Below are 11,813 nucleotides of genomic sequence, written 5' to 3'. Positions count from 1 at the left end.
CTTTTGATCTTAGCCATTCTGACTGGTGTGAGGTGGAAACTCAGAGTTGTTTTCATTTGCATTTCCCTGATGACTAGGGATGCTGAACACTTCTTTAGGTGCTTCTCAACCATTCGAGCTTCCTCAGTTGAGAATTCTTTGTTGAACTCTGTGGTCCACTTTTTTATAGGGTTCTTTGATTGTTTAGAGTCTAATTTCTTCACTTCTTTGTATACCTTGGATATTAGCCCTTTATCAGATGTAGGGTTGGTGAAGATCTTTTCCCAATCTGTTGGTTGCCACTTTGTCCTATTGACTGTGTCCTTTGCTTTACAGAAGCTTTGCAGTTTTATGAGGTCCCATTTGTCAATACTTGGTCTTAGAGTGCAAGCCATTGGTGTTCTGTTCAGGAATTTTTCTACTGTGCCTATGTGTTCGAGGCTTTTCCCCAATTTCTCTTTTATTATTTTCAGTGTAGTTGGTTTTAGGTGGAGGTCCTTGATCCACTTGGAATTGAGCTTTGTACAAGGAGATAAGTATGGATCAATTTGCATTCTTCTACATGCTGACCTCCAGTTGGATCAACACCATTTGTTGAAAATGCTGTCTTTTTTCCACTCAATGGTTTTAGCCCCTTTGTCAAAGATCAAGTGACCATAGGTTTGGGGGTTCATTTCTGGGTCTTCTATTCTATTCCATTGATCCTCCTGGCTGTCTCGGTTCAAATACCACACAGTTGTTTTTGTTTTTTTTTTTTTATCACTATTGCTTTGTAGTACAGCTTGAAGTCAGGGATGGTGATTCCCCCAGAAGTTCTTTTATTGCTGAGAGTAGTTTTCACTATCCTGGGTTTTTTGTTATTCCAAATGAATTTTAAGATTGCTCTTTCTATCTCTGTGATGAATTGAGTGGGAATTTTGATGGGGATTGCATTAAACCTGTAGATGGCTTTTGGCAAGATAGCCATTTTTACTATATTAATCCTTCCAATCCATGAGCATGGGAGATCTTTCCATCTTCTGAGATCTGCTTTGATTTCTTTCTTCAGGGCTTGAAGTTCTTGTCATACAGATCTTTCACTTGCTTGTTTATATACACACTAAGGTATTTTATATTATCTGTGACTATTGTGAAGGGTGTCATTTCCATAATTTCTTTCTCAGCCAGTTTATCTTTTGAGTAGAGGAAGGCTACTGATTTTCTTGAGTTAATTTTATATCCAGCCACTTTGCTAAAGTTGTTTATCAGGTTTAGGAGTTCTCTGGTGGAAGTTTTGGGGTCACTTAAGCATTCTAACATATCATCTGCAAATAGTGAGATTTTGGCTTCTTCCTTTCCAATTTGTATCCCTTTGACCTCCTTGTGTTGCCTAATTGCTCTGGCTAGGACTTCCAATACTATATTAAATAAGTAGTGGGAGAGTGGGCAGCCTTGCCTAGTCCCTGATTTTAGTGGGATTGCTTCAAGTTTCTCTCCCTTTAGTTTGATGCTGGCTACTGGTTTGCTGTATATTGCTTTTACTATGTTTAGGTATGGACCTTGAATTCCTGATCTTTCCAAGACTTTTATCATGAAGGGGTGGTGAATTTTGTCAAATGCTTTCTCAGCATCTAGTGATATGATCATGTGGTTTTTTTCTTTGAGTTTGTTTATATAATGGATTACATTGATGGATTTCCGAATATTGAACCAACCCTGCCTTCCTGGGATAAAGCCTACTTGATCGTGATGGATAATTGTTTTGATGTGTTCTTGGATTCGGTTCACTAGAATTTTATTGAGTATTTTTGCATCAAAGTTCATAAGGGAGATTGGTCTAAAGTTCTCTTTTTTGTTGAGTCTTTGTGTGGTTTAGCTATGAGCGTAATTGTGGCTTCATAGAATTAATTGGGTAGTGTATCTTCTGTTTCTATTTTGTGGAATAGTTTGAAGAGAATTGGTATTAGGTCTTCCTTGAAGGTCTGATAGAATTCTGCATTAAAACCGTCTGGTTCCAGGCTTTTTTTGGTGGGGAGACTTTTAATGACTGCTTCTATTTCTTTTTGGGGGCATGGGATTGTTTTGATGGTTTATCTGGTCCTGATTTAACATTGGTAACTGGTATTTGTCTAGAAAATTGTCCATTTCATCCAAATTTTCCAATTTTGTTGAGTATAGGCTTTTGTAGTAGGATCTGATGATTTTTTGAATTTCTTCAGTTTCTGTTGTTATGTCACCCTTTTCAGTTCTGATTTTATTACTTTGGATACTGTCTCTCTGCCCTCTGATTAGTCTGGCTAAGGGTTTATCTATCTTGTTGATTTTTCTCAAAGAATCAGCAATTTTTCAATTAACTGGGGATAGATTGAAGCCAGTGATAGAAAGTACATGCTGCCTGCAGCTGGCCAGGTCAACGCCTTGCTGGCACTGACATACCCTACAAAAGCTAACATGTCCATAGGAAAGGCATTTCTGTGGCCACACTGGGTCAGCTTGAAGTAGACATCAAAAATACAGAATACCATGACCACACCTTACAAGTCCAGACTGGGCTGCCACCTGACTCAGTCCATGCTGAGGGCCACCACTCTGTGATGCTGAGGGCCACCACTCTGTGATGCTGTGGGCCACCACTCTGTGAACAACAACTAGATGAGACTCTAATAGCCAGTGCCAGTATGCTGTCCTTGCACTGAGCAGGAAGTTGGGAGAAGGATGAGGATGATAATTATGCCTGGAACGATATTCAGCTAAAGTTAGTAAAGCCCCCCTCTACAGTGTATACTCCATAGGCTTGTATTCTGTCTTAATAAGAATAATAATAAGGGCAGACCTAGAGAGATGGCTATCAATACATACTTGCCATACGAACATGAGGGGCTGACTTAGCTTCCCAGCACCCACATAAAAGCCAGGCAGAGTGGTACACACTCATAATCCTGGTGATAGTGAAATGCAGACAGGAGGATGCCTACAGTTTTCTAGCCAGCCTAGTCAAGTTGAGTCAGGGGAACTCTGGGTTTGGTGAGAGACCTTATCTCAAAAAATAAAATGTAAAACCAGGATGGTGGTGGACACCTTTAATCCCATCACATGGGAGACAATGGCAGGTGGATCTCTGTGAGATGGTAGCGAGCCTGGTCTCTCCATAGGTTCCAGGCCAGCCAGAGCTATATAGTGAGACCCTATCTCAAGAAAAACATGAAGAGCAATTGAGGAAGACACCTGACATCAACCTCTGACCTACACACACACACATACACACACACACACACACACACACACACACACAGGAGCACATGCATACATAGATAGATAGATAGATAGACAGACAGATAGATAGATAGATAGATAGATAGATAGATAGATAGATAGAGAGAGAGATAGATAGATAAGTAGATACGTAGATAGGTAGATACGTAGATACATACATACACACACACATACATACATACATGTAGTGGGATATTTACCCACTACATTTTACAATAAACTTGCTAATTTGGGAGGAGCTAATGTGAGAGGAGTAAAGAGAGGAAGAGGAGAAGGAAGAGGTGGAGCTAGAGGAGAAGGAGAGATGAAGGAGCCATGGAGAACCACGAATACATCAAGAACAGTCCTGGATAACAAATTTATCTAAGGTTAGGTATTAGGTAACAATTCAAATGGTATGGGCATCTTGTTAATTGAGCATTTCTAATTATATAAAGCCTTTGGATAATAATTAAGCTTTAGAGTCTCATGTCTACCGGGTACCGTGTGGATGACGGGTACTGTCTGGGGTTCAGCCTAGCTTTGTGGAGACTGTGACGGATTGGCTGATCTAGCCACCACGATGGAATCTTAAGCACAAACACCACACCTGTCATAGTGGTGCCACAGGAGCAGTGCCTGTTATGTTCTAACACTGATGCAAAGCAAAGACTCAAGACGTAACCATACTCTGTAGCGGAATTGCAGGTTCTTCATTTTCAGGTAGACACGAATATACTACAAATCGAAAGGAAAGCCATAAAGGGGGGTGCTTTGGCAAAGCACTCCTGCATTCTGTAACCACCACCATTTATATTAACTGTCTGTTACCACACTATGTCCTTTTGGCACTTATTGAATTTTTTACTAGGTGTTAGGAGCCGCGTCCGCCATCGGAAGATGGCGCCGGTTTCCTGCTTCCTGGTTCTTCTTGCGAGCCTTGCTTGAATGTGCGCCTGCGCAAGGCGCGAAAATCAGTATGCTAATTTGGCGACATCATAAGAGCCAATGAGTGTGCGGCACATCTCCTAAAGCGCTATATAAGCCACTAGCTTTTGGGGCTTGGGGTCCCTCGCCACACTACCATCTAAGAGAGCTGTAACACTAAAAGAGCTGTAATAAAAATGCTGCCAGAAGAATCCTGAAGCGTGGCGTTCTCCTTTTCGGCGAGGCGGCGCCCCGCAACTGGTGAACGAAACCCGGGAGACGAAGCCGAACGTCTCGGAGTTTTATCCAGTTTCGAGGGACCCTGTTGGCTCAACAGAGGATTCAGAACTGGCTGCGCGAGAGGTCTAGACGCTTTTCTGCAAGGTATGGTGGATCCTGTCTATTTTGCTATTGGTATCCCCGTTTGGGCCGTGGTAGTTCTTGTGCTCTGCTTCTGTCTTAACTACCATACACAAGGGAAGGAGTGTACTTGCCCTCCGTGTATTCAGGAGCTGTAAGTCACAGGTAGATAACTGTGCAAGTTCGTTCCCTCTAAGCAGTATGGGTAACCGCCAAATGAAGCCGCTTCTCGCAGCAATGCAGGCGTTGTTACGTGAGCGTGGTTTAAAGGTTCCCGAGAAAGTGTTGTGTAATTTTCTGCAAGATGTGGATAGAGTAGCTCCATGGTTTGTATCCACGGGGTCCTTGTCAAAGGGCTCCTGGGGCAAGCTCGGCGGAGATTTGATTAATGAAAAGGAGAAGGGAAAGTTAAGACCAGGCACATGGCCGCTGTACAAAATGGTTAGAGCCTGTATAGAGGATGCAAAATGCCAAGATAAGGTAAGAGAGGGGCAAAGAGCTTTAGCAGAACACCAGGATAGCCTATCAGAAGCAGAAAAGGAAGAGAGCGCTAAGAATGGAACGAAGAGAAAGGAAAAGAAAAAAGAAGAAATTAAAAAAGAAGTAGCTACAAAAGTGGAACAGAAAGGGCCTAAGAAAAAGTTGTACCCAGTGTTAACTGAGTTTCGAAATCTAAGAATTAACGACTCCGCCTCTGAGGAGACGTCCTCGGGGGACGAAGAAGATACAGAGGATACCGACACCTCATCCTCTGATAGTGTGTTAGATCTTGAGGAACAGGCAGAGTTAGATAAAGAAGCAGCTCGTTATGAGTCTGAAAGATACGGGCTGGATTCGCCTTATGCACCGGGGTATGCCCCATCTGCCCCACCATTGGAGGAAGTAGTTAGAGTTAAAAAGAAAAAACCAAAAGAGAGACAGGAAAGACTGCCGTCCAATTCTCTTATTACAGCTAAGGAGAGAAAAAAGATAAGAGTAGCCTTTCCTGTATGGGAAGATGCTAACCAAACCAGGCAACATTCACAGCTAGATTTAAAACAATTAAAAGCGCTAGCCGAATCAGTACAGACTTATGGAATCAATGCCTCTTTTACTCAGGCATTAATAGAAAGACTTGTGGTCAGTGCCATGACACCAGATGACTGGTATAATACTGTTAAGGCTTGCCTGACTATGGGACAGTATCTAGATTGGAAATCTATTTTTCAAGAACTCTGTGCTTCACAGGCAAGACAAAATTTAGCTCAGGGGCATCCACAATGGAACTTTGATATGCTTACAGGACAGGGACAATGGGCTATCAATCAAACGGCCTACCCTGTAGAAGTATATGAGCAAATTAATAAGGCAGCTGTAAAAGCATGGAAAAGCCTACCTAACAAAGGACAGGTTTCAGGAAACTTGACAAAAATTATCCAAGGGAACACTGAGCCATTCTCAGACTATGTGGCTAGGATGATGGAGGCGGCAGGAAGGATTTTTGGAGATCCTGAGACGGCCATGCCTCTCATAGAACAACTAATTTTTGAACAGTGTACTAGAGAGTGCAGAAATGCTATTACACCTTGGAAAGGAAAAGGACTAAATGCATGGATGAAGGCTTGTAGAGAAATAGGAGGACCTCTATCTAATGCTGGATTGGCAGCTGCTGTTTTAGCGGCTCAGAGGACCTCTAATGTTAAATGTTTCAGGTGTGGAAAGCTGGGACACATACAAAGACAATGTAGAGCACCTGGCACTACTAATAACAATCGTCCAAAGGTGCCTGGAATGTGTCCTAGGTGTAATAAAGGAAAACATTGGGCAAATGAGTGTAGATCAGTTAAAGACGACAGAGGACGTGTAATTTCCCCTCTGCCAAAAAACGGACAACGGGGCCCACGCCCTCAGGGCCCACAAATGTATGGGGCGATAGAGAACCTACAGAACAACCCTCAACAACATCAAAGGATAAGACAATCAGGAGAGCCACGTCAGGCTCGGCAGGACTGGATCTCTGTGCTACCGCCAGAGCAGTACTAACACCTACCATGGGGTGTCAGCCTATACCTTCTGATTTTTCAGGACCCTTACCTGAGAATACAGTAGGACTAGTGCTAGGAAGATCGTCTACGACTCTGAGAGGATTAACTGTTCACCCCGGAGTCATAGATCAAAATTATGAGGGACAAATAAAAATCATGTTCTCATCACCAAGGGGAATTAGCTCTATAGCTCCTGGTGATAGAATTGCACAGCTATTGGTCCTCCCTAGTTTACATTCATTCTTTCCTAGTAAAGGTTTAACTAGGGGCATGAAGGGATTTGGCTCCTCTGGAGGACAGAATGTATTTATTTCATTAGATTTAGATAAACGCCCCACCTTAGAGTTGAAAATTCAAGGAAGGCTTTTCACAGGCCTCCTAGACACAGGAGCAGATACTACCATTATCTCTACCAATTGGTGGCCAAAAAACTGGCCTGTTAATAGCTCTTCACAAACCTTACAAGGTCTTGGATATGAGTCTGCTCCTGATGTTAGTGCAAGAACATTGCATTGGGAAGATTCTGAAGGCAGACGAGGGACAGTTGTTCCTTATGTCTTGCCACTTCCAGTTAATTTATGGGGAAGAGATATCCTTAAAAAATTGGAATTTAGGCTCACTAATGATTATTCTACACAGAGTCAAAAAATGATGAAAGAAATGGGGTGTGTCCCTGGAAAAGGATTGGGGAAGGCCTTACAAGGCAGGACCAGCCCTGTTTCTATTACAGAAAAACAAGACAGGAAAGGGCTGGGTTTTTCCTAGGGGCCATTGAGGATGCATTGCCTATACCTTGGTTGTCAGAGGAACCTGTATGGGTTCCTCAATGGCCGTTAACCTCTGAAAAACTAGCAGCTGCAAAAGCTCTAGTTAAAGAGCAACTAAAACTAGGACATCTGGAGAGTTCTCAGTCACCATGGAATACACCTATATTTGTGATTAAGAAAAAATCAGGTAAATGGAGGTTATTACATGATCTTAGAGCTATTAATAATCAGATGCAATTATTAGGATCAATTCAAAAGGGTCTGCCACTGCTGACAGCCTTGCCTAGACATTGGGAGATTATAATATTAGATATTAAAGATTGTTTTTTCTCTATACCTTTACATCCTAAGGACAAAATTAGATTTGCTTTCACTCTCCCAAGTATTAATCATGAGGAACCAGACCACCGATATCAATGGAGGGTCCTGCCACAAGGCATGGCCAATAGTCCCACTATGTGTCAAATATATGTCTCTTCTGCTATTGAACCAGTTAGAAAACAGTTTCCTAAGGTTAGAATTTGTCATTTTATGGATGATATACTCTTGTGTACTAATAACAAAGAAGTTTTACACCAAGCGTTCTCTCTGTTAGTTTCTACCTTAAAACAGAAAGGACTATCTATAGCGCCTGAAAAGATTCAGGAAGGAGAGATAGGAAATTTCTTGGGAGCAATAATTACTCCTGAGTATATTAAACCACAGAAGGTTACTATTAGAAGAGATAAATTAAAAACGTTAAATGATTTTCAAAAGTTACTAGGGGATATCAATTGGATTCGTCCCTATTTGAAATTAACTACAACTGAACTTCAACCCTTATTTAAAATACTTGAGGGAGATTCTAACATTACTTCATTGAGAACTTTGACCCCTGAATCGTCTAAAGTATTGGATAAAATAGAGATGGCCATACAACATGCTCAACTAGATAGACTTAACCCCGAATTATCTTTCCAGTTATGTATTCTTCCCTCTCCTCAACAACCAACTGCAGTACTGTGGCAAGAGGGACCCTTGCTATGGATTCACCCACATAGCTCTCCTGGAAAGACTTTAGGCTATTATCCTACCTTAGTTGCAGAATTGGCTTTAAAGGGACTTCAACTGTCCGTGATGCATTTTGGACAATATCCTAATACAATTGTATGTCCTTATACTATGTATCAAATTCAAGTTTTATGTGCATCTCAAGATGCTTGGGCAATTTTAAAATGCTCATTCCCTGGAAATATTGATAATCATTATCCTAAACATCCCTTGTTACAATTTACTCTTTCTAACTCATTTATATTTCCCAAAGTTACTAAGACACATCCTATTCATCAAGCATTGGATATTTATACCGATGGTTCTAAAACAGGCATTGGTTGTTATGTGGTTAATAATGTCCCTACTCGAATTCAGTTTGATTATACATCTCCCCAATTAGTAGAATGTGCTATTGTAGCGATAGTGTTGCAAAGATTTTCAGAGCCTATAAACATAATTTCAGACTCGCATTATGTTGTAGGAGCTGTTAAACAATTAGAAGTGGCTGATTTTATCCACCCTAAAAGCATGGTTGCTGAGATATTTAAAGATATTCAACACCATATTCGCAATAGGTGTCACCCATTTTTTATTCAACACATGAGAGCACATTCATTGCTTCCTGGGCCTATGTCTCAGGCTAATGCTATTGCTGATAAAGCCACTAAAAACCTATATTGGGTAAGCTCGCCATTAGAAGGTGCAGTTGAATTCCATAAACTCTATCATGTACCAGCTAATACCCTAAGATTAAAGTTTCATTTAACTCGTGCAGAAGCGCGAGATATTGTTCTGAAATGTACCTCCTGTGCAGAATTCAGACCCTCTCCATCTATAGGGGTCAATCCCAGAGGTCTGCAACCTCTTCATATCTGGCAAATGGATGTTACACATTGCAATGCCTTTGGAAAACAAAAATTTATTCATGTATCTGTGGATACATGCTCTGGCATCATTCATGCTACCCCCCTTGCGGGAGAAAAAGTGTCACATGTTATTACTCATTGTCTTGAAGCCTGGGCTGCTTGGGGCAAGCCCCTTCAGCTGAAGACTGATAATGCACCAGCTTATACATCTAAAACTTTTCAACAGTTTTGTCTGAGGCTTGGTGTCCGTCATATAACTGGCGTGCCATATAATCCTCAGGCACAAGGGATTGTGGAACGTGCCAATGGCACATTGAAAACTTATTTACAAAAACAAAAGGGAGGAATAGGCCCCAACATGGGACCTAAGACATCTATCTCCCTAGCCCTATTTACCTTAAATTTTTTAAATCTGGATTCTGATGGACAGTCTGCTGCTGACAGACATGTGGCTCCAAGTCCTCAAAAAGAATATGTTAAATGGAAAGATATCTTAACTAACCAATGGAAGGGCCCGGATCAAGTTTTAGTGAGATCCCGGGGAGCTATCTGTGTTTTTCCACAGGATCAAGAAAATCCAATCTGGATACCAAGCAGACTGACCAGAACTGTGAAAGAGGACTCACCGACCCCTGAAGAAAATGCTAAAGATCCTGCTGATGATCTGCCTGCTTGAGAGAGCGATAAGTATACCATTGTGGGCTGTGGTAAGATCATGACCAGTTCCCATCCCAGTACATTCCCACTCTAAAGTACTGCCAATGTTTACATCATCGAGCTGTCAGCTGGAGGCACCATGTGCCATACCTTTAAACAAAGAGACTGTCAAGTATAATGCATCAAAATTTAGATTAAATGATACCTTGTGTTTCACCATAACAAACAGGGCAGAGACCCCATGCATTGTACTTCGCAATGCTACATTGGGACACTGGATTGATCCACTTGGAGATTCTCAAATAGGCACTGGTGTCCTGCTCGAGGTACTCAATAACATAGTGGCAGGACAATCTGAGGCCAGTGGAAATACATCTAATAAAAAACAGTCCCCTGTGAATATCACTACATTATTGCTAAAAAGTAAGGTAACCATACTTGAACGATCATATTGGCAAACCAATAATGCCACTAATGTCAGAGTGTGGCCATGGTGCCCTCCAGATCAGTCATTTCCACCAGTGTTTACGCACTGCCAATCTAAAAGGATGCCTAAGGTAGAAGTATCTCGAGGCTTCACCTTATCGCCACCTCTAAAAAGGATGGCTATGACAGGAAATAAAACAGGGAAGGTAAACGAATGGCCATTTTATCAATGGGTGTTGACAAATTTAGCGGGGGCTGCTACCAGTTTATCAGCCTTTGCAACTCTAGGTGAGTCACAACATGACATTTGGAATGTATCAGCAACCAGAACTGATACTACACCAGTGATATTGAATGATATTAAATATAATAACTTGTTGGCAAATTATTCAGCCAAAAGGGCAGCAGTTTGTGTTTTGGCTCCCTTCTTTTTTATTTTAGCAGAATTTAAAAATAAAAGCAGCATATTAGATTGTGCGAATGTCACCTGCCATTTGACAGAATGCTGGAATGGGTCCGCATCTTTAGCACTGCTGGTGCGGGTTCCGACCTTTGTCCCTATACCGGTGGATGCCGATCCCGATAAATTTCCAATAATCTCTTTAATTAGAGAAAAGAGAGATTTTGGCATCACGGCGGCCATTGTGACGGCCGTTGCAATGTCGGCTGCTGCAGCGGTGACTGCGGGTATTGCCCTAGCCAATCAAGTTCAAGCAGCAGAAACAATAAATAATATAGTGGAATGCCTCGGCAGATGCTATGGTAAAACAGCATAAAATGAATAGCCATTTGATTTCTGGGATACTGCTTGCTAATCAGCGAATAGATCTATTACAAAGCAAAATGGAAGAAATTGCTGATATTCTTCAAGTAAGCTGTGTAAGTCATACTAAACACATGTGTATCACACCCTTGAAATATAACAATGAGTCTTTTACAGAAAGTACTAAATTATCTAATTTTTTACAAGGAAATTGGTCACAACAGGCTGAGGAGCTACAAGAAGAACTCCTGCTCACGATTGCTGTTTTGAATGGGACCAGAATAAACCCGATTGATGTTGAAGACTTCACTTCCTGGCTCACGTCCGCCTTCTCCCTTTTTAAGGAGTGGGTGGGGGTAGGAATGTTTGGCTGTATGATCTTTGGGGGAGTGCTGATCACACTCTGGTTGCTCTGCAAATTTAAAAAACAACATCGTAGAGATAAAGTACTTATCACTCAAGCACTGCTTGCCTTAGAGCAGGGAACATCCCCTCAAGCTTGGTTGAATATGCTTAAACAATGAGACACTAACATTCAATGGGATACCCTGAGGGCTCGTGTTCCCATTGCACCAGGAATCCTGAGTGGTAGTCCTCCACACTTCCCAGGGCTCAGGTTCCCATTGCACGGGAGATAAGTGTGGAGGGTCTCACAACTGTTTAACTGCCTTGAACGCCTTACTGCTAGAACAGTGGGCTTGATCGGCGAAATAACAGTTGGAAAATTGTTGCAGCAATTTAATAAAAAAGGGGCAGATGTTAGGAGCCGCGTCCGCCATCG

Source organism: Grammomys surdaster, unplaced genomic scaffold (assembly GCF_004785775.1).
Source record: "Grammomys surdaster isolate TR1022 unplaced genomic scaffold, NIH_TR_1.0 206, whole genome shotgun sequence".
Taxonomy (NCBI): Eukaryota; Metazoa; Chordata; class Mammalia; order Rodentia; family Muridae; genus Grammomys; species Grammomys surdaster.
Note: the sequence above shows the minus strand (reverse complement) of the source record.